Consider the following 22,367-nt stretch of genomic DNA (forward strand, 5'->3'; position numbering starts at 1 on the left):
GCCAGGTAATATTAAGAGACTGTTGTTCTCAATCACCTGGCAGAGAGAAAGTTCTGGAATATTCATATTCCCATTATACAGCTGAACCACTGCTGGAGTCTTGTCTTCTGCTACCATAAAAAAACAGATATGGAGTAATATGTGGTTAAGAGCAGAGCCCCACTAATTTGATATCTGACTATTAGTCACATGTCGTTTTGATTCTGAACATCATCTGTGACTAGAAGATAAAATTAGTTCCTTTTTTTCTATGTTTTTATGATACTGTGTTTGGTTCCTAATGTTCTGAAAAATGCTAATGTGTGTTTTTCATAGAGCAAACTAAAATATATTTCCTTTAAGAAAACAACAGGCTCAGCCCAACTGTAGAAATTATATTTACTCTGTAAATCAAATTTGTTGCCAGCCTCTGCTTCTGTGGTCAGAGAGGGAAACAATTTACTAACTGCAATAGTACTTCCTCGTTTTTCAAGGGGTGTTAATTTTATGCATGCTGATGGCTGCAATTTTTCTCAAATGCAAACACACAGCGTCAAATAATTTGACGTTTGTCAAATATTTTGCGTTGTAGTTAGAAAACATAAATCGTTTTCTTTTAAAAACCCAACCTCTAAAGCTGCATGTTTCTCCAAGTCAGTAGTGCCTTCGTTTTATGAGGGAAATAAAATCAGTCATCCCTGGATAATCAAGAATTAGGACAGAATTGCTCCTGACAGCCCTGACATGGTGATATCAAAACAGCTCCTCCCTGATACCTGGCTAAAGTGAGTGGGGGTCAGCCAGGGTCCGTGTCTCTTGGCTGGGGAATGTTTCCTGTGCTATGGGGTCTTGGGTTCCTGCTCATTCTTCACAACTGCTTTACCCACACTGCTGTGGCCACTGTCTGCCATTGGTTACTCCCCTCCTTCCTCTGTGGAATGGCTGCCTCCACTACTGCTGATCTGTGAATAAGTCCCAGGTGTTTGCCTGCTTGTTTGTCTTTATCTACCCTAGACTCCAGGTTGCATGAAGGCAAAAAGAGATGTCTCTCCTATTCATCTTTGTATACCCAGCGCCAGTACCAAGCAGGTGCTCAATAAATGGGTGTTGACTAATGAGGGAATAACTCACCATAAATTAGCAACAAACAGTCATGTATTTTTTTCTCATATTAAAATGCACTTTTAAAAAAATCAGCACCATAGCACATATATTAATTTCTCATGCAATAGTTTAACAGTAAGAGTCTAAGGGTAATTGCTTCACCGTATCTGTTGCTCTTGTTGGGGCTCAGAAAATGACACCCCAGAATGAAGGCCTCAGAAGCAAAGTTTCTCTCTGACCTTCTCCTGCCCTCCTGTCTCTCATCCTTCAAAGTCCCCCGAGGCAAGTCATAGAAACTAGAATTTCTCTCCCCCATGGTGGGTCATAGAAACCAGAACTCCCTTTCCCCAAAGCAAGCATAAAGACCAAAAATGTTACTCTAACCTTCTCCCACCTTTCTGTGTAATAGCTGGCCATAAAGAAATTAAGACCCTCATTCTAGAGGGGTCCTGCCCCCATACCTGGAGGAAGGAATGCCACACAGAGAAGCCAAGAATCTGAGCCCACACTTCCTGGGTTTCCTCCTCAGTCTATCACGTTAGTCCTTGGGGGAAAACCTTTGGCCTGATCACATTTTTACATAGCTGCCCATTCTTTGTCTAACCTAAGCATAAAAATTGATAATTTCCCCTGTATTTTTGGGTCTTCATTCCAAAGGCTCTCATGTTACCTAAAACTGTGATCAAACACATTTGTTGGCCGGGCGTGGTGGCTCACGCCTGTAATCCCAGCACTTTGGGAGGCCAAGCGGGGCGGATCACGAGGTCAAGAGATCGAGACCATCCTGGCCAACGTGGTGAAACCCTATCTCTACTAAAAATACAAAAATTAGCTGGGCGTGGTGGTGTGCACCTGTAGTCCCAGCTACTTGGGAGGCTGAGGCAGGAGAATTGCTTGAACCCGGAAGGTGGAGGTTGTAGTGAGCCGAGATTGCGCCACTGCACTCTGGCCTAGGCAACAGAGCGAGACTCTGTCTCAGAAAACAAAAAAAACAAATTTGTTATGCTTTTCTCTTGTTGACCTTTTCAGCCCCTATACTGTCTGCCCCGCTTTGGGCTTTATTTGACTGATCTGGCAGTTTAAACAGGTGTTCATTTCTGCCACCTCCCCCTCACTCCTCAAGCTGCAGCCATACTGGCCTTTCACTTCCTCAAATGTGCCAGCCTCCTTCTTGCCTCTGGCTCTTCCGGCTTTTTCCTCAGCTTGGAAGTTTCTCTCTCTTGACCTCCTTGTTTTGGCTAACTCTCGCCATTCTTTCAGAATTCAGCCTAAATGTCAAATTCCTCAGAGTTGCTTTCTCTGATGCTCTGATACCAGTGATCTCCTGGGTTTCCCTAACACTCTGTTTTTGAGTTCTGCATAGCACTTATTATTTTATCACTATATAGTTAGCTGACTTTTTCGTTTATTTCGTTCATTTAGCTGTTAGTTTCATAAGAATGGGGTTGAAAATTTAGTGCCTAACACCTAGTGGGTGCTCAATAAATATCTGCTGAACGAATGAATTAGTGACTGAATAAATAGAATGAATAAATGACCTAACAGCTCAATGTGTGTTAAAAGTGGTTTTTTGTTGTTATTGTTCTGTTTTGTTGTTTTTTTTGTTTGTTTGGATGGCAGTATAGACACAATATAAATTAAGCAATGAATACATTGGAGCAAAATTTAGAGTACCACATCAAGAAACAGTGTGGTATTTCATTTCAGGTTATCTCGCTTATTATTAATCACTACTTAATTGGGAGTCGTGTTTCCTCATCAGTTTTTAGAAAAAAGTTTAAACCAGCCAGGTGTGGTGGCTCACGCCTGTAATCCCAGCACTTTGGGAGGCCAAGGCTGGCGGATCATGAGGTCAGGAGATTGAGACCATCCTGGCTAACACGGTGAAACCCCGTCTCTACTAAAAATACAAAAAGAAATTAGCCGGGTGTGGTGGTGGGCACCTGTAGTCCCAGCAACTCGGGAGGCTAAGGCAGGAGAGTGGTGTGAACCTGGAAGGCGGAGCTTGCAGTGAGCCGAGATTGCACCACTGCACTCCAGCCTGGGTGACAGGGCAAGACTCCATCTCAAAAAAAAAAAAAGAAAAAAAAAATATTTAAACCTACACTTTATGATTTGTGAACTTTCACATTACTCTCCATTTCCACAACACTTTTCACTTTAGCAATAAAAAATTTGTGTACGTAACTTTTCTTCAACTTTATGTGTAAATTCAGAAGTTAATGTATATTTAAAATTTATTATTATACCTTTACTTCCAAGTAAAATTTGAGGCCACTATCATACTACTAAGACATTTTTCAAACATCAGACAAATAAGTTCGTATAAAGATTAACGCAATAGTTAGGCTTTTAAGAGAAGAAAATTGATTACTACAGAAATCTAATGTTGAGGCCAGGCACAGTGGCTCATGCCTGTAATCCCAGCACTTTGGCAGGCCGAGGTGGATGGATCACCTGAGGTCCAGAGTTTGAGACCAGTCTAGACAACATGGTGAAACTTCGTCTACTAAAAATACAAAAATGGGCTGGGTGCGGTGGCTCACTCCTGTAATCCCAGCACTTTGGGAGGCTGAGGCGGGCTGATCATGAGGTCAGAAGATTGAGACTATCCTGGCCAACATGGTGAAACCCTGTCTCTACTAAAAATATAAAAATTAGCTGGGAATGGTGGTGCGTGCCTGTAATCCCAGCGACTCAGGAGACTGAGGCAGGAGAATCGCTTGAACCAGGGAGTTAGAGGTTGTGGGGAGCCGAGATCACGCTACTGCTCTCCAGTCTGGTGACAGAGCAAGACTCTATCTCAAAAAAAAAGGAAAAAAAAAGAAAAATACAAGAAATTAGCCAGGTGTGATGGTGGGCACCTGTATTCCCAGCTACTTGGGAGGCTGAGGCAGAATTGCTTGAACGGGGGAGACGGAGATTGCAGTGAGCCAAGATCACTCCACTGCACTCTAGCCTGGGTAACACAGCCAGACTCTGTCTCAAAAAAACAAAAAAAATCTGATGCTGAATCATTAATTTTATATGTAAATATGATTTAGATTTAACATAAATTTAGCAATATAGATATATATTTTAGTTTCCTTGTAGACAAGACCAAAAAGGATACAGAATGGGTTCTAGAGGTCCCTTTAAATATTATAAAAGAAACATACAAACAACAAACAAAACTCCTCCGTATTCCAAACATTGTGTGCCAGGTAGGAATTCTGTTCCAGGAGGAATTCCCTGCAGGGATTCATACAGAGCAGAGAAGCAATTGATAACGCAGTAAGCAGTACCTTTAAATTTTGTTTTATGGAAGATATTAGGTTGGTGCAAAAAGGTCTATGAGGATAGGGAAAATATGGCACATATACACCATGGAATACTATGCAGCCATAGAAAAGAATGAAATCATATCCTTTCCAAGGACATGGATGAAGCTGGAAACCATCATTCTCAGTACACTAACACAGGAACAGAAAACCAAACATCGCATGTTCTCACTCATAAATGAGAGTTGATAAATGAGAAAACATGGGCACGGGAAAGGGAAAAACACACACCAGAGCCTGTTGGGGGTTTGGAGGTGAGGGGAGGGAGAGCGTTAGGACAAATATCTAATTCATGCAGGGCTTAAAACCTAGATGACAGGTTGATAGGTGTAGCAGACCACCATGGCATGTGTATAGCTATGTAACAAACCTGCACATTCTGCACATGCTTAAAGTAAGGTAAAATTTTTAAAAAGGTCTATGAATGGCCATTTCCTGCATTAGCCTTTGATGGATTCTGAGAGGATAATATTAAACTTTCACGAAGGCATTTCAGGCAAGAGTTAAGATAATATATGCATGTTGCTTTCTGGTGAACTAAGCTAAAAGAAAGGCAAAGTTTATTAAGAAAAGGAACAAGTAGAGGTCAACATGTCCTTATCAAATATCATGTATAGTAATAGAACTAAAATAAAGCAGAAAAAGTTATTTCCCCTATGCCTCCTACTTGAGTTTCTGGGTTAAGTAGGGCATTACTCAAATCTAATTTTGGTTATAATTACATTCTGAGAATTATTTGCAAAATATACCAATACCTACACCATAAACTGACCTGTTAAGTGGAGTTTTTAATTTATTGTCTCTGTAGATTTGAAATATGTCTCAAAGTATTTTAGTATAGCTTATCCTAAGCTGAATCTTCAGACCATAAGTAGTGAGTGCAGCTGCTTTCCAACTGCCCTCATAGATTTTAATACAAGTATTTCAAAAATGAAAGACAACTCATGTCCTGTAATGGACTTTTCATAGAAGAAGGTAGTTTTTCTGGCTTCCTATCATCCATGCATCATTATGGTAACAGGAATTTGTGGAACCAATCTCTACATTGCATTCTCTGATTGGTTCAGACATTGTCCAGCCACCCAATCTGAGTCAAGCAGGTATGCTGACATTTTCCGATTTCTGGGAAAAGGTCAGCTTCCCAGCTGAACAAGAAGCCTCATGGAATGGAACGCCTAGTGCTGCTGCCTATTTTGCTTCCATAAAGAGCCAAAGACAGAGAGCGGCACAGGGGAAGTCTGAGTAAAAAGACAACTTGATGACAGCTTTTGAACCCTCAATCCAGCCATGTTTGGAGAAATATAATTTTTGTTTAGGCCAATTTAGGTTCATTTTTACATGCAACCAATATATATCTAACTAAATATCTAATTAAAACATCTTCCTATTCGGAAGGAAGAATACTTATGTTTAACTAAGATCTGAATATCTTTTACACATGCACATATACACATATAAGTTGAAAAGACTAAAATATACTCAAGTTGTAAAAAATTTAAAATTAAAACTCTGTCTGTCACAATGTCACTCTTATTCATTCTCATTCTGCCAGAATGTTAGATACTGGCTGGAAAAAAAAAAAATTCAAAAGCTGGTTTCTATACCAAGATCCCACACATGGGAAAAAACACAGGAAAAATGTGTGAATACCAACATGATTATGACATTAATTTGACTACTTTGTGAGACTGAAAGGAAAAATAAAACATGATTATGACATTAATTTGACTACTTCGTGAGACTGAAAGGAAAAATAAAAGTGTCCAGTGGTCAGATGGTTGTGTTTTGTGTTTTTTTCCAAACTCTTGTAAAAGATTGAGAAATCCAGACCTGAAGTCTGAAATCTGTCCTATACTTTCAAAGGAGGAGAGAGCTGATGTATGCATTTGTAACTTAGAGGAACAACAAGAGTTCTTTTTTGTGGAGAAGATTGATTCTACACAGAGTTCAATTTGAAGAAACTATGCCTAAGACATTAAAGAGAGTAAACAGTTGATCGGGATTGAGATTTGCCTCTCAGGATAATTTCGAAAGAACTGTAGGCTGAAGATTGTCTCTTGAGTCTCCATTCCTTTTCAGGTAGCTGAGTAGATACCATCATCCAGCTATAAATGTTTGTTCCAATAAATTATTGTGTGGGAAGAGTCCTTGGAGCTATACAAGAAGGAGAGATTGTTGTAAGCCTGCAAAGTTGAGTAAAATAGCTCAGCTGGTCAGAATTGGAATTTGTACTTTCACGGTGCTCTTGTAAAAGCCATAGCATAGGCAACCATGACCCCAAATCTATACTCATTATTGATCCTATTCTGTATATTCAAGACCTTTCATTCTAGCTCTTTTTAAGGGAAATGTAGATTAAATATTTGAATTTAATACATTTCAATTTAACTATAAAATTGATAGTTATGTATATAACTTATAAATTGCACACTTAGGTACCTCTCTATAACTTTAAGCTGTTTTGTTTTCTCTCAGATTAATGAAAGTTCCTTTTGAAAACTTGTCTTTAGGCCAGGCTGGGTGGCTCATGCCTGTAATCCCAGCACTTTGGTAGGCCAAGGAGGGTGGATCACCTGAGGCCAGGAGTTCGAGACTGGCCTGACCAAAATGATGAAACCCCCGTCTCTATTAAAAATACAAAATTAGCTGGACCTGGTGGATCATGCCTGTAATGTCAGCTACTTGGGCGGTTGAGGCAGGAGAATCGCTTGAACCCAGGAGGCGGAGGTTGCAGTGAGCTGAGATCGTGCCTGTGCACTCCAGCCTGGGCGAGAGAGCAAAACTCTGTCTCAAAAAAAAAAAAAAAAAAAAAAGTGGAAATTAGGATTTTTTTTTTTTTTTTTTTTTGAGACAGAGTCTCGCTCTCTTGCCCAGACTGGAGTGCACTGGCACGATCTCAGCTCACTGCAACCTCCGCCTCCCGGGTTCAAGCGATTCACCTGCCTCAGCCTCCCGAGTAGCTGGGACCACAGGTGTGTGCCACCACTCCTGGCTAATTTTTTGTATTTTTAGTAGAGACGAGGTTTCGCCATGTTAGCCAGGGTGGTCTTCATCTCCTGACATGATGATCCGCCCACCTCAGCCTCCCAAAGTGCTGGGATTACAGGTGTGAGCCACCACGCCCAGCCAAAAACTTGTCTTTAATAATTATTTAATTAAGATATAAAATGTTACTTCTCGAATAGTGGAGAAGCTCAAATGCCAATTAGGATTTTTTAAATATTGCAGCCATTTAAAAATTGAACTCTGACTTAATATTTGATTCCCTTTTGGATGAAATGAAATCATCCAGGAAGAGAGCTAGTTTTAGATACTGCTGGATTCTGTGCTTAGAGAATACCACTAGGGTCCATTTCTACATGCTGCACTGTGGTCCATAGTATATTCAAATTTATATTATTCTACTTTCAAGTTCTGCAGAGGGGGAATTGCCTCCTGCAGTTTCTTCATAATTCTAGGGATTCCCACACTCTCTCTCTCTCTGGCTCAGATTGGGTCAATGTGCTCATCCCATCCTTTAAACAATCATAGTGACTGAGGTCTGGGTGGGTGGAGGATGGTGGTGAGGTGAGCTCTTTTGCTTAGGCTCCACCTCACAGTAAAGAGGAGTCACCTTTTCCTAAGCACATGAATTGGGGATGCGGTTGTTGATCCAAAGCAAAATTGGGGTATTGTTACCAACGTGAGGAAGAGTGGATACCCTGGGCATAAAGAACAAATGTCCACCCTAAGGTAGAACTCAGATGTTCCAGCAGCAGAGCTGGTCAGAATTTAAGGTCAACAATCTCTAGACCTCTTCATGAAATTCTTTTTTCTGATATAGAACTTTAGAAAAGAAGGGTATAAACATCAGTTGAGATATGAAATATTGTCATATCATTGCTATGGACTAAATTGCATTATCTCTCCTGTTACTTCCAATTCACATGTTGAAGCTCTAACTCCCAATATGATGGAATTTATTGGTGAGGATTTGGAGGTAATTAAGATTAGACGAGGTCATGAGAGTGGGATTAGTGGCTTTTTTTTTTTTTTTTTTTTTTTTTTTTTGACGGAGTCTCGTTCTGTCATCCAGGCTGGAGTGCAGTGGTGCAATCTCAGCTCACTGCAACCTCCACCTCCCTGGTTCAAGCGATTCTCCTGCCTCAGCCTCCTGAGTAGTTGGGACTACAGGTGCCTGCCACCACGCCCTCCTAATTTTTTGTATTTTTAGTAGAGACAGGGTTTCACCATGTTAGCCAGGATGGTCTCAATCTCCTGACCTCATGATCCACCCGCCTTGGCCTCCCAAAGTGCTGGGATTACAGGCATGAGCCACCGTGCCCGGCCCTACTGGCTTTTTAAGAAGTGGAAGAGTAAGAACTTTGACTCTCTGTCATGTGAGGACCCAGGTAGAAGGCAGTTGACTACAAGCCAGGCAGTAGACCCTCACCAGACACTGAATCTATTGGCACCTTGATCTTGGGCTTCCCAACCTCCAAAACTGTGAAAAGTAAACGTCTCTGATTTAAGTCATCCAATCTCTAGTTTATTATAGTACCACAAGCAGACTAATACAGTTGTGTTCAGGAAATGAATAATTCAAAGAACTTGTCTTCATAGCCTAGATATGCTTTTGGTATATAAAGAGTTATTCTAGTAAAGGTCGTCAAGTGTTTCTGTTGGAAGAACATTCAAATGTAAAATGTTTGGCCAGGTGAGGTGGCTCACGCCTGTAATCCCAGCGCTTTGGGAGGCTGAGGCTGGTGAATCACCTGAGGTCAGGAGTTCAAGACCAGACTGGCCAACATGGTGAAACCCCGTCTCTACTAAAAATAAAAAATTAGTTAGCGTGGTGGCACGCACCTATAGCCCCAGCTACTCGGAGGCTGAGGCAAGAGAATCTCTTGAACCCAGGAGGCTGAGGTTGCAGTGAGCTGAGATCGCGCCACTGCACTCCAGCCTGGGCGACAGAGTGAGACTCCATCTCAAAAAAAAAAAAAAAGAAAAGATTGCTTTTCAGTGTTCAATATGTTTTCTCACATACCTACCTAGCAGTGGTATCATGCAACTCAGTCTGTATCTTATGGACAACCACAAAGCATCTTGATTTGGAAATATATACACCACATATTTGTATTGACAATATTATCCAGTCATTTGGAAACATAATTTATGAGGAAACTAGAGGTCCTGCATTTCAGCCATTTTGTCAACAAAGTCTCTACCTCAAGTAGTTCACTAATGAGGAGAGAGATTTATTTCTCAGTATCAAGTTTATGACATGAATGTCTGTTTTACAGCCAATATTTACCTGGTTTTTTTTCATCTTTAATTCTTGGACTTTAGATAAAAAGGACAAAGTAAATCACATAGTCAAATTGGCTGATTCTGCATAAGCTCAGAGAGAAGAGTTCTATTTCAGAAAAATAATTTAATTCTAAATCTGTGTCTGAAGAAATATCATCTGTAAACTTTAGCTGGAAAGTGTTCTAAGAATATAGAGATATTCCCCATGGTTTTGATTGTGTTCATCCTGAAAGATTCAATTTAATAAGAGAAAGGTTTGGGTCTTTTGAAAACAGTAAGAAAATCAATTATCAGAGTTTCCATTTTCTCTGGGCAATTTTCACCATTTCAGCATGCCCAAGAGAGAAATGACGTATAATTTTGTTATGCCGAAGAATTTGGCAAGCTGGCTAATGGTCTTACTAAAAGTGAAGAAATCCCTTTGGTGACAGATGCAGGAAGTTATGTCTGAATCATTTGGAACCATTGTAGAGAAGCCTTTGTTCCAAAAGAGATGTGTGGGGATTTTCTTGGGAAGAAAAGGTGTCTGAATATTCTTAAACCTTGAACAGATTTATCAAACTTGCTGCTTCATTTAATCCTTTGCCAAATGGGCTCATCTTCCATCCAACAGACTTCTCCCTAGCCATCTTCATCTTTAAAAAAGTCACCCTTAAAACTCATCTTGTGTTTCTTTCACTGCTGTGATGATGAAATCTGTCTCAAAAGAAGCATGTCGGTGTTGACTTCATAATCTTAGAGGCTGTAACATACAGGTAAGGCTGTTACTTAGAAACATACTCTCAGAAAGGTTTTTTGGAGGTTTTTAGGGAGGGGGCGAAGGAGAACTAGGGACAGGTAGATGGTGAATAGAATAACCTGAAGCCATGAGTCAAGGTCAACAGCAACAATAAGTCAAAGCAAGATCACTGAACATTGGTGAAAATAAAAAGAAATGGAATCAGACTACAGAGGAAAATGAGTAAATTTAGTATCCAGAAATACTCTTAATGGGAAGTCCTATTAGCTTGTCTCCCATCAGAGTTAGGTGAAGTAATAATCTCCAAAAGGTGGGGCTGTTACCTCTGCAGGCATTTAGAACTGGTCTGAACAAATCACCTGCAAGCTTTTTTGTGGTGGAAGAATGCTGTAGAATGGAGCTGCAAAAGCAAGTTAATTTCTCTTCTGACTCCCTCTGACTTTCACTTAATCATGTACAGGCAGTTCAAAAATCCTGCTGCCTCTTTCTTGCCAATTTCAATACAAATTCTCTCTGGTCAGAAAACTGATCATTTGGTATATAACCTTTTTTTTTTTTTTTGGTTGATTCCTCAGGTTCTCCACAACATCACCTGACATTCTGGTAAATAAATAAATTCTACATAAATAGCTATAATTTTAAAAAAAATGAGCCAAACACTAGTATCAGGCCTTTACAGAGGCTCTCTCACCCTTTAAGATCGCTATAATCCCTCTTTTACATAAGAGGCAATAATGTTCAGACTCTAACCTAGTGAGTTGAAACGCAAACTCTGAACCGTCTCATCAGAAAAAAAAAAAAGAGCATGGGTTTAGAGTCAAATGAACTCCTGTGTGAATTCTGGCTTAGGATGCCTATTTCTGTCCCAATCTATTCTATAATCTCCTTTATCCTTGTAGTGGAATTATTTTAAATTCTATCTTGAGACCCTTGTCTGGGAGCTTATATGATTCATTCCATCATTGCCCAAATGAGATGGATCAGGAGGCTGGATCCTCCTCTTAGTAGGGGTGGATGCTTTTTTAGTGGATGTAAATGGATCAATCTATGACTTAATTGTGCATGAAATAGAGATTTTTAAAAATTTTCTATAACCAAATTTAATTTCTGTCATAAATGTTAAATTTCTACCTGGTAATGACAAATTTAATTCTTCTAATTCAGGATAAACCTAGCCAAATTAGGATTTTTAAGACATTGTTTCAGCGTAAAATCATTCAATTTAGGCTTCTTCCCCCAAATTTCAATTAGCCCAAGTGGCATCTAACTTTAGGGAGGTGTTATGAATTAGGTAACCCCAAGTTATTTGCATTTCTTCTTTTCCTGAGAATGGAAGGTATAAAGTGTTATAATAAAGACTAGTAATTTGCAAAGAGGTAAGACGATCTTACAGGAGTAAACCAGCTTGCTGGAAATGCGTATTTTCAGTTAAGGGCCAAAATTGTGTAGCATTAGCTCCCAGAAAGCCCCTGGAATTGTGCCAGCAGACACGGCTATGAATTTGGCAGTGGCTGCTGTAGCCTTGAGGCAAGGTAGGCCTTTGCTGCAGGATCAAAGAACAGACTGTAATAAGCTATGGATTTTTGGTGCTTTCCTTGTAATTAAAGCTATTATAGAATCAGAATTTTATTTAGAAGCTTCTTTATTCCAATCAAAAAAGACAGTACATTCAACATTAAGACTTTACTGTCCTAATGAAGAGAAACTTCATTTGCTCTAAGAACACTGTAAGATGGACAATTTTGGAAACATATGGAATTCTCCCAAAGTGGCCACTATAATTCCAAATCATCATTGGTGAAATAGTGCCAGTTTGTGAGATGTGTGCAAGCATTTGGGTAATAATAAAGAAGCAGGTGTCTGGACTGGCAGAAGTGCACACTTGAACTGAGATTACCCCTGGAGAAATGATCATGGTCAGTCGAATGTGTTGATTCTGCGTTTTGTGTCTTGAGCCCCTCACCAGTGGTGGGCTACCCTTGACAAGAGACTTGATAATTTGTGGCCCTCAGCAGATAGAATTTTTGGATATTCTGTCTCTCATATTAACTGTCAGTTGTAAACACAGAACAGAGGAAAAATGGACCTTGTACAGTTTTTGGTCGGTGACTTGAAGTAAATTTCATTTACTGGGGAACATAAGCTTGACAAAATTTTTATTAACAGCTTTATTGAGGCCAAATTGACATACAATAAAATGCACATAATTAAACTATAAACCTTGAAAAGCTTTGACATTTGTATACACCCAGCATAACAATCAAGATAATGAAAATATGCATCATCAGTTTCCTCATGCTCCTTGGTAATACCCTCTTCTTCTCCCTGCTCCCCATACCTCTGAGTCCCCAGTCAACCACTGATCTGTTTTCTAACACTGTAGATTAGTTGGTGTTCTAGAATTTTGCATACATGGAATATAGTATGCATTTTTGAGAAAAAATATATGTTTTTTTCACTCAGCATAATTTTGAGATTCTTCCATGTTTTGTGTGAGTCAATAATTCACTTTTTGCATTGATTTCTATTCTGTTATATGGGCATACCAAAAATTGTTTATCCACTCACCTGAACATAAACATTGAAGCCTTTTTTCCCCAGGTTTCTGCTGTTATAAATAAAGCTGCTATAAATATTCATCTACAGGTTTGTGTGTATAGAAATATGCTTTGTTTTCCTTTAAGTAAATATCTAGGAGTGGAATTGCTGTATCATATGGCAGGGATATAATTAGCTTTTTAAGAAACTGTCAGTCGTCCCATCGTGCAATGTGGTAATGGCGGCAACTAAGCCAGGGCTGCTCCATGAAGAGGAAGCAAAGACGGCTTGCCAGGACAGTGATGCAGAAGAATAAAAAGGCAGGATTGCCTCAATAAAAGGAGGGTGGCTTTGCCAGTTTGTAATTTAAAATACTGAAGCAGAGTCTTTGAAGCAACAAGGAAATGCACACTATGCCAAGATTACAACAAAGCTTATAACTATTAGACAAAAGCCACAGATATGTGCCCTAGAAATGCTGGCTATCATAGTAATAGAGCAGCTACATTGATGATGCCTGGAAGGTTCTGCGAAGCCCTTGGAGATACTTTCACAGTCAGTGAAATTGGATGATGGTTTCTTCCGGGGACATCTACGAGAGGGCAAGTGCCACCTCTCTCCAGGGAATGCCATGGCAGCACATTGCAGTTTTCAGAGAGCCCTAGAACTGGATCATAACAATGCTCACTCACAACAGGAGTTCACAAATGCTAATGCAGTCGAGGAATAGGAGAAAGTCATAGAAACAGGTTTTGAGAAGTGGGCTTTTCAGAAGGTTGTTTTCTGCATGGACTATGCCCTAGAATTTGCCCCTGTCTGCCATCACTTCAATATCCCTCAAAGCAGAATGTTTAGCAATGCTGGATCATTATCCAGAAGCACAGTCTGTGGCCAGTGACATTTTATGAATGGATTCCACCAATGTGGATGCTCTGTATGTACACAGACTTTGCCTTTATTATTAAGATTGTAGTCAGTAGGCAGTTGTTCAGTTTTTTGTACAGGCTCTCAGAATGGCTCCTGACCATGAGAAGGCCTGCCTTGCGTGCAGAAATGCCAGAACACTTAACGCAAAGAAACAAGACTGGAATAAAGCATTTAGGGAAGGAAATTACAAACTAGCTGATGAACTGTACACAGAAACCCCGGGATAGACCTCAACAACATAAAAGCAATTGCTAAACTCTACTGTAACCAGGATATGGTTAATTCCGAGCTTGGGAAACTAGATGATGCAATAGACAGCTGCACAAATGCAGTGAAGCTCATGACACTTACATAAAAGCCTACTTGAGAAGAGCTCAGAGTTTCATGGACACAGAACAGTATGAAGAAACAGTGCGAGGCTATGAAAAAAGTATATCAGATGGAGAAAACAAAAGAATACAAACAGCTCCTAAAAAATGCACAGCTGGAACTGAAGAAGAGTAAGAGGGATAATTACTACAAGGTTCTGGAAGTAGACAAGAATGCCTCTGAGGGCAAGATCAAGAAAGCTTATTGGAAACAGCCTTGATGTACCATCCACATCAGCTTGATGGAGCCAGTACTGGGGTTCAAGAGGAGGAGGAGAAGATCAAGGAAGTGGCGAGGTCTTTACCATCCTCTTTGATTCCAAGAAAATGATTCATTATCACAGTGGACAGGACCTGGATAAGGAGGACATGAATTTGGGTGATTTTGATGCAAACAATATCTTCAAGGTATTCTTCCGTGGTCCTACGGGCTTCAGCTGTGAAGCTTCTGGTCCAAGGAGTTTCTTTCTTCAATTGGGTTAATGAAAGGCAACCATCCAGAACCCAGAAAATGCAGAGTCACTCAGTTTAAATATCATCAGTAGATCATTTCTATTAAGAGAGGAATATTTAAATCTCAAACCATAATTTGTCTGCCTGTCCTGTAGTTCTATCAGTTTTTGCTTAATGTATTTTATTATTCGGTGCATAAATGTTTAGATTTGTTTATGAACTTTTATCATTATGAAATAAACTTGAAAAATTCCATGTAATATTGTTTGCTGTGAAATCTATCATGTCTGATAGTAATATAGTCACTGCAACTTTCTTATAGTTAAGGTTAGCAAGATTATCTTTTTTTGTCTTTTAACATCTAACATGTATGTTTGTGTGTGTGTGTGAAAATGAATAGCACCAAAAGCAGTTACTTTGAGAAAATCAATAAAATTGGTCAATCTCTAGCTAGACTGATCAAGAAGAAAAAATATATATATGGAGAGAGAGTACATTTATTATATGTAGCATAGAGTTTGGTCTTCTGTTTTTTTCTTTTTTTTTTTTTTTGAGACGGAGTTTCACTCTTGTTGTCCAGGCCGGAGTGCAATGGTGTGATCTCAGCTCACCACAACCTCCGCCTCCTGGGTTCAAGCAATTCTACTGCCTCAGCCTCCCAAGTAGCTGGGATTACAGGCATGTGCCACCACGCACAGCTAATTTTGTATTTTTAGTAGAGATGGGGTTTGGTCAGGCTGGCCTTGAACTCCCAACCTCAGGTAATCCACCAGCCTCGACCTCCCAAAGTGCTGGGATTACAGGCATGAGCTGCCACACCCAGCCTTGTGTTTCTTTTCTATTTGACAATCTCTGCCTTTTGATTGAGATGTTTTGACAAAGTTATATTTAATGTGATAATTGATAGATTTAAGTCTGTCATCTTGCCATTTGTTTTCTGTTTGACCCATCTCTTCTTTTTCTTCCCTTTTCCTCATGTCTTTGGTTGAAGAACTTCCTTTGATATTTCTTTTTTTTCTTTTTTTTTTTTTTTTTAGACAGAGTCTCACTCTGTTGCCAGGCTGGAGTGCAATGGCATGATCTCAGCTCACTGCAATCTCCGACTCCTGTGTTCAAGCGATTCTCCTGCCTAAGCCTCCTGAGTAGCTGGGATGACAGGTGTGCACCACCAAGCCCAGCTAATTTTTGTATTTTTAATAGAGATGGGGTTTCACCATGTTGGCCAGGATAGTCTTGATTGCCTGACCTTGTGATCCAACCACCTTGGCCTCCCAAAGTGCTGGGATTACGGGCGTGAGCACCACGCCCAGCCTGACATTTCTTATAGAGCAAGTCTGTTGGTGATAAATATTTTCACCTTTTGTATATGGGAAAGAGTCTTTATTTCACCTTAGTTCTTGAAACATACTTTTGCTTGGTATAAAATTCTAGTTTGACAGTTTAATAATTTTTTTGTCAGTACATTAAAGATGTGTGTCACTGTCTTCTCACTTGCATTTTTTCTTATAAGAGATCTGCTGTCATTCTTATCTTTGTTTCTCTATATATATTGTGATTTTTTCTCTGCTTTACAATGTTCTATCACTGGTTTAGGAAAATTTAATTATGATGTGCCTTAGTGTCGTTTTCTTCACATTTCTTGTGCTTTGGGTTCATTGGGCTTCTTGAATATGTAGATTTATACTTTTCATTAAATTTGGAAAATTATTGGCCATTATTTCTTCCCATTTTTTTCTGTTACCCTCTCTCTTCTTTTTCAGTGACTTCTATTACATGTATATTAACCATCTTGAAATTTTCAACAGCTCCATGATACATGGTTTTTTAAATGTTTATTCTTTCTCTGTTTAATTTTAGATAGTTTCTATTGCTATGTCTTCATATACACATATACACTAATCTTTTCTTCTGCAATTTCTAATCTACTCCTTAAACTCCTTAAATTTTTTTTTTTTTTTTTTTTTTGAGACAGAATCTTGCTCAGTCGCCCTGGCTGGAGTGCAGTGGCGCAATCTCAGCTCACTACAAGCTCCGCCTCCTGGGTTCATGCCATTCTCCCTCCTCAGCCTCCTGAGTAGCTGGGACTACAGGTGCCCACCACCACACTTGGCTAATTTTTTGTATTTTTAGTAGAGACAAGGTTTCACTGTGTTAGCCAGGATGGTCTAGATTTCCTGACCTCGTGATCCACCTGCCTCGGCCTCCCAAAGTGCTGGGATTACAGGCTTGAGCCACCACACCTGACCCCTTAAATACATTTTTAGGCTGGGCGTGGTGGCTCACACCTATAATACCACCACTTTGGCAGGTTGAGGCAGGAGGATTGCCCAGGAGTTTGAGACCAGCCTGGGCAACAATGTGAGACCCATCTCTACAATTTTTTTTTTTTTTTTGAGACAGAGTCTTGCTCTGTTGCCCAGGCTAGAGTGCAATGGCACAATCTCAGCTTACTGCCACCTCTGCCTCCCGGGTTCAAGTGATTCTCCTGCCTCAGCCTCCTGCATAGCTGGTATTACAGGTGCTTGCCACCACGCCTGGCTAATTTTGTATTTTTAGTAGAGATGGAGTTTCACCATGTTGGTCAAGTTGGTCTTGAACTCCTGACCTCAGGTGATCCACACACCTCAGCCTCCCAAAGTGCTGGGATTACCGGCATGAGCCACTGTGCCTGGCCTACAGTTTTTTTTTTAATTAGCTGGGCATGGTGACATGTGCCTGTGGTACCAGCTACATGGGAGGTTGAGGTGGGGTGATTGTTTGAGCTTGGGAGGTTGAGGTTGCAGTGAGCCGTGATTGTGCCACTATACTCCAGCCTGGGTGACAGAGTGAGATCTTGTCTCAAAAAAAAAAAAAAAAATATATATATATATATATATAGAGAGAGAGAGAGAGAGAGAGAGAGATAAAAGACTCTACATAAAATTTGCCATTTTATCTATCCATTTTTATGTGTGTAGTTCAATGGTGTTAAGTATAATCACATTATTGTGAAACATCTAATTTGCTTCTAATTTCATCCAATTAATTTTTCATCTCATTTCTAAAATTTTCATCACTAGAATTTGATTTAGGTCTCTTCTATATCTTTCATATTTTTACTTAACTTTTGATCGTATGAAAAACAGTTACAATAAGTGTTTTAATGTCCTTGTCTGCTAATTTTAACATCTAGGTGGTTTTCAATTGACTGACTTTTCTCTTCATTAAGGGTGGTGTTTTGCTTCCTTCATTACTGGTGATCTTTTATTTTCTTTCTTTAAATTGTGTTTCGTTAGATTTGAGATTCTGATGTATGGTAATCCTTGATTGAATGCTGGGCATTACAGATTTTTTCCTTGTTTGGTGCTGGATAGTTTCATATTCCTAAAAAGACTCTTGTTCTCTTCTTGGATGGTAGATTGGAGACATTGTCAGCATGCTTCTCCTCCTTGGAAAGACACAATAGCGTGTAGTGTTTCACACTGTGAACTTTTCTCCAAGAAGCAACACAGGAACTAAACAGGAAAACTGAAAGAAACCACAGGCCTTTTGAAAGAAGTGGTGGGCTGCAGCCTACACCATGAGTCAGGTGGAAAACTAAGTCTGCAGAATCTGAAGGGGGGATTAAACTGCCTCCAGGATATACACTCCCACTGGGGAACCAGTTAATCCAGTTCATGGGGGAAGGCCTTAACCCTACCGTGTGCTGGCATTGATTTAGGGATTGATGTGGCATATAAAAGCAGGGGCAGCAGTGGGAAGAGCCTTGTGTGCATTCCCAGTCTTCAGCACAGACTGAGGGAAGTCATTTTTGGTCCTACCTCACAAGGGACCTCCCAGAAGTCTGCCAACTAACTCAAGTGGTGGTTGCACGTTGAGAGAAGCTCCCAGCTGAAATTCATGATATAATTTCAAGTAGGGACAGACTCCCTTGGCCAGAACTGGGGGCAAGTGGGAAGTGTGCTACAGCCACAAGTACAGGAGCCAAGACTAGGAGCATGTCCTGAAAGTGGCTGTCACTGTCTCCACAGGGAAGGCTTATGGGCTGGGGCAGTTTTGAGTTTTAAGTGCAGATTGCCTGGAACTTAGCTAGCTGGTGCTAGTGTACTGGAAGTATGAGAGACCTGCCTTTCTTTTTTCTTTTCTTTTCTTTTTTTTTTTTTTTTTTTGAGACGGAGTCTCACTCTTTCTCCCAGGATGGAGTGCAGTGGAGTGATCTTGGCTCACTGCAACCTCCGCCTCCTGGGATCATGCAATTCTCCTGCTTCAGCCTCCCAGGTACCTGGGATTACAGGCATGTGCCACCATGCCCAGCTAAGTTTTGTATTTTTAGTAGAGATGGGGTTTCTCCATGTTGACCAGGATGGTCTCAATCTCCTGACCTCATGATCTGCCTGCCTCGGCCTCCCAAAGTGTTGAGATTATAGGCATGAGCCACTGTGCCCCGCCTGTGACCTGCCACCTGCCTTTCTAAGCGTGTGGGAGCTGGGTAGGCCTACTGTTGCCTGCTATTCCCCACTCCCTGTGAAACTCTTCTGTGCAACACAGGCAGCTGCACTTCTTCCTGGAATATTACCGGAGCAGCTGGAGAACTGGTCCCCGGCCCCCACTGGGGTTACTTGCCCTGCATGTGGAGAGCCAGAGCATGGACCTGCCTGACCCAGCCCCCACCTGGCTTTGCTCCACCACTTGCCCTGGTAGCTTAACACAAGGGACAGAAACTTTTGGGAGCTCTATGGACCCACCCATTGCCTGAGATTCTAGAATACCTCCCCTGAGTTACATAAGGCAAGCACAAATCCCACCACTACTACCACAGCTGACACTCTTTTGCAAGCACCACCTCCTGGCTGGAGGCCAACTGACACAGTCCATTACAGCATTCTCAGGTAGAATAACACAGAGCCCAGGAAGGAGAAAACTTGTGTGTGACCTCAGCTATCACCATTGCATGCAGCACCCTGGCTAACCAGGAGGTTCTGAGTCCGTCCACGTGACCAGTCTATAGCTCTACCCGAACAGTCAGGCAGCCTGGCACTTGTGAAGGGTCTTGGAGAAGCAGACTTCTTTTCCCCCAGTCCATCACTGCAGACACATCTGGGACTTCTATGGGAGCTTAGGATGGGTGCACCTATAGACAGCCTTTCTAGAAAACTTCAGGGTGACTGCATCACTGCAGGAAGGGCACCCTCCAGGTTCAGGCTTGCATGAGGGGTAGAGTTACAATCTCTCTCTACTTGGAACATCAACATTCCTGCAGATGAAAAGAGGTGTCTGCCTGATTTGAATAACTGAAACACTGGGTCAGGAGTGTGATTGGGAGGTGAATGGCTTTCCTGCTTGCCTTGCAGTGGAGCTGAGGCGGTTCCTACTCTTCCCCATGAAAAGACCTCAGTGCATTTCACCGAGAGCTACCCCAGCCACCTCTGCCAAGGCTGAGACCTCTGCCCACCACTGGGTATTGCACTTACCTACCTGCTTTAGTCATGACCAGTTTCTACCTAGAGACACCTCCTCTACTGGCCTGAAGCCTGAACTATTCAACCCAGTAAATAAAATACCGGAGGAAAAAATAAATGAATAAAAAAGTGCACCCCATGGGGGAATGAGAAACCTCAAGAGACCTCTGCCATTCCAACCTCATAGAGAACACTGAACTTGCTCACACAACAAGCACATTGCTACCATAACCAGCATCTGAGAAAGCCATCATACAGAGACTCTCTATAACTAAGGAACAGAATCTTCATCCCTAAAGCACCAAGAGCCATACTAGCCTACAGTAAATTATAAACATTAAAGTCACATTGCTAATGGGGGGAAAAGAAATTTTAAAAAAGAGTAATATCAAAAATAAATTCAAGAATAATTACAAGAAATAGTCTACCCAAATGAGAAGAAATCAGAAAAATAACTCTGGCAATATAACAAAACAACATTCTATAACACCACCCCCTACCAAAAAATCACGCGAGCTCTCCAGCAATGGATCTATACAAAGATAAACTCTTTAAATACCAGATAAAGAATTCAAAAAGTTGACTATTAAGCTACTCAAGGAGATACAAGAGAAAGGTGAAAAACCAACATAAAGAAATTTTTAAAAATTCAGGATATGACTTAAAAAATTTCTAAATAGAGATTTTAAAGAAAAACCAATTAGAACCCTTGGAAATGAAAGACACATTTGGGGAATTATAGAATGTAGTGGAAGGCTTTAACAATAGACTAGACCAAATAGAAGAAAAAATTTCAGGCCAGGCACAGTGGCTCACGCCTGTAATCCCAGCACTTTGGGAGACTGAGGCAGGTGGATCACAAGGTTAGGAGATTGAGACCATCCTGGATAACATGGTGAAACTCTGTCTCAACTAAAAATACAAAAAATTAGCCGGGCGTGGTGGCACGTGCCTGTAGTCCCAGCTACTTGGGAGGCTGAGGCAGGAGAATCGCTTGAACCCAGGAGGTGGAAGTTGCAGTGAGCCAAGATTGCGCCACTACACTCCAGCCTGAGTGACAGAGTGAGACTCCATCTCAAAAAAAAAAAAAAAAGGAAGAATTTCAGAGCTTCAAGATAAAGTTTCCGAGTTAACCCAGTCAGACAAAAATAAAGGAAAAAAAAAATCTAAAGAAATTAACGAAGTCTCTAAGAAATATGGCATTATGTAAAATGGCCAAACATAAGAATAAGTGGTGTTCCTGAGGAAGAAGAGAAGGCAAAAAGTTTGAAAGACTTATTTCAGAGAATAATTGAGAAAAACTTCCTTGGCCTTGCTAGAAATTTAGATTCTAAATACAAGAAGCTCAAAGAACTCCTGGGAGATTAATTGGAAAAAGGACATCACCAAGGCCTATAGTCGTCAGGCTAGCCAAAGTTAATGTGAAGGAAAGAATTCTAAGAACAGTGAGAAAAAAGCCTCATGTAACTTATAAAGGAAAAGCTGTCAGACTAACAGCAGACTTCACAGTGGAAACATTACAAGCCAGAAGGGATCAGGGTCCTGTCTTTAGCCTCCTTGGACAGAAAAAACTGTCATGCAAGCATTTTGTATCCAGCAAAACTAAGTTTCATAAATGAAGGAGAAATAAAGTATTTTCAGACAAGCAAATGCTGAGAGAAGTTGTCACTTAATCCAACCAGCTCTACAAGAAAAGCTAAAAGGAGTTCTAACTCTTGAAACAAAAGATTGATAAGCACCAGACTAGCACCTCCTAAAAGCGTAACAGTCACAGGGCCTATAAAACAATAACACAACAAAGGAAACAAAATATCTAGGTAACAATCAACTTGATGACTGGAATCATACCTCATATCTCAATATTAATGTTGAACACAAATAGCCTAAAAGCACCACTTAAAAGACAGAGATTGGGCCAGGCATGGTGGCTTATGCCTGTAATCCCAGTACTTTGGGAGGCAGAGGTGGACAGATCACTTAAGGATAGGAGTTCGAGACCAGTCTAGCCAACATGGCAAAACCCTGTCTCTACTAAAAATACAAAAAATTAGCCAGGCACAGTGGTGCATGCCTGTGGGCCCAGCTACTACAGAGGCTGAGGCATGAGAATTGCTTGAATCCAGGAGGCAGAGGTTGCAGTGAGCTGAGATTGCACCACTGCACTCCAGCCTGAGCGACAGAGCAAGACTCTGCCAAAAAAACAACAAAGCAA

The 22,367-nt window shown here is 40.7% G+C and overlaps 1 pseudogene; it reads left to right on the top strand.

Moving 5' to 3' along the window:
- The first annotated feature begins 13,201 nt into the window (after positions 1 to 13,201).
- On the top strand, positions 13,202 to 14,747 carry LOC129463435 (dnaJ homolog subfamily C member 7-like; annotated as a pseudogene).
- Positions 14,748 to 22,367: the final 7,620 nt, after the last annotated feature.

The sequence above is a fragment of the Symphalangus syndactylus genome, chromosome 2, assembly GCF_028878055.3.
Source record: "Symphalangus syndactylus isolate Jambi chromosome 2, NHGRI_mSymSyn1-v2.1_pri, whole genome shotgun sequence".
In the NCBI taxonomy this organism is placed as follows: domain Eukaryota; kingdom Metazoa; phylum Chordata; class Mammalia; order Primates; family Hylobatidae; genus Symphalangus; species Symphalangus syndactylus.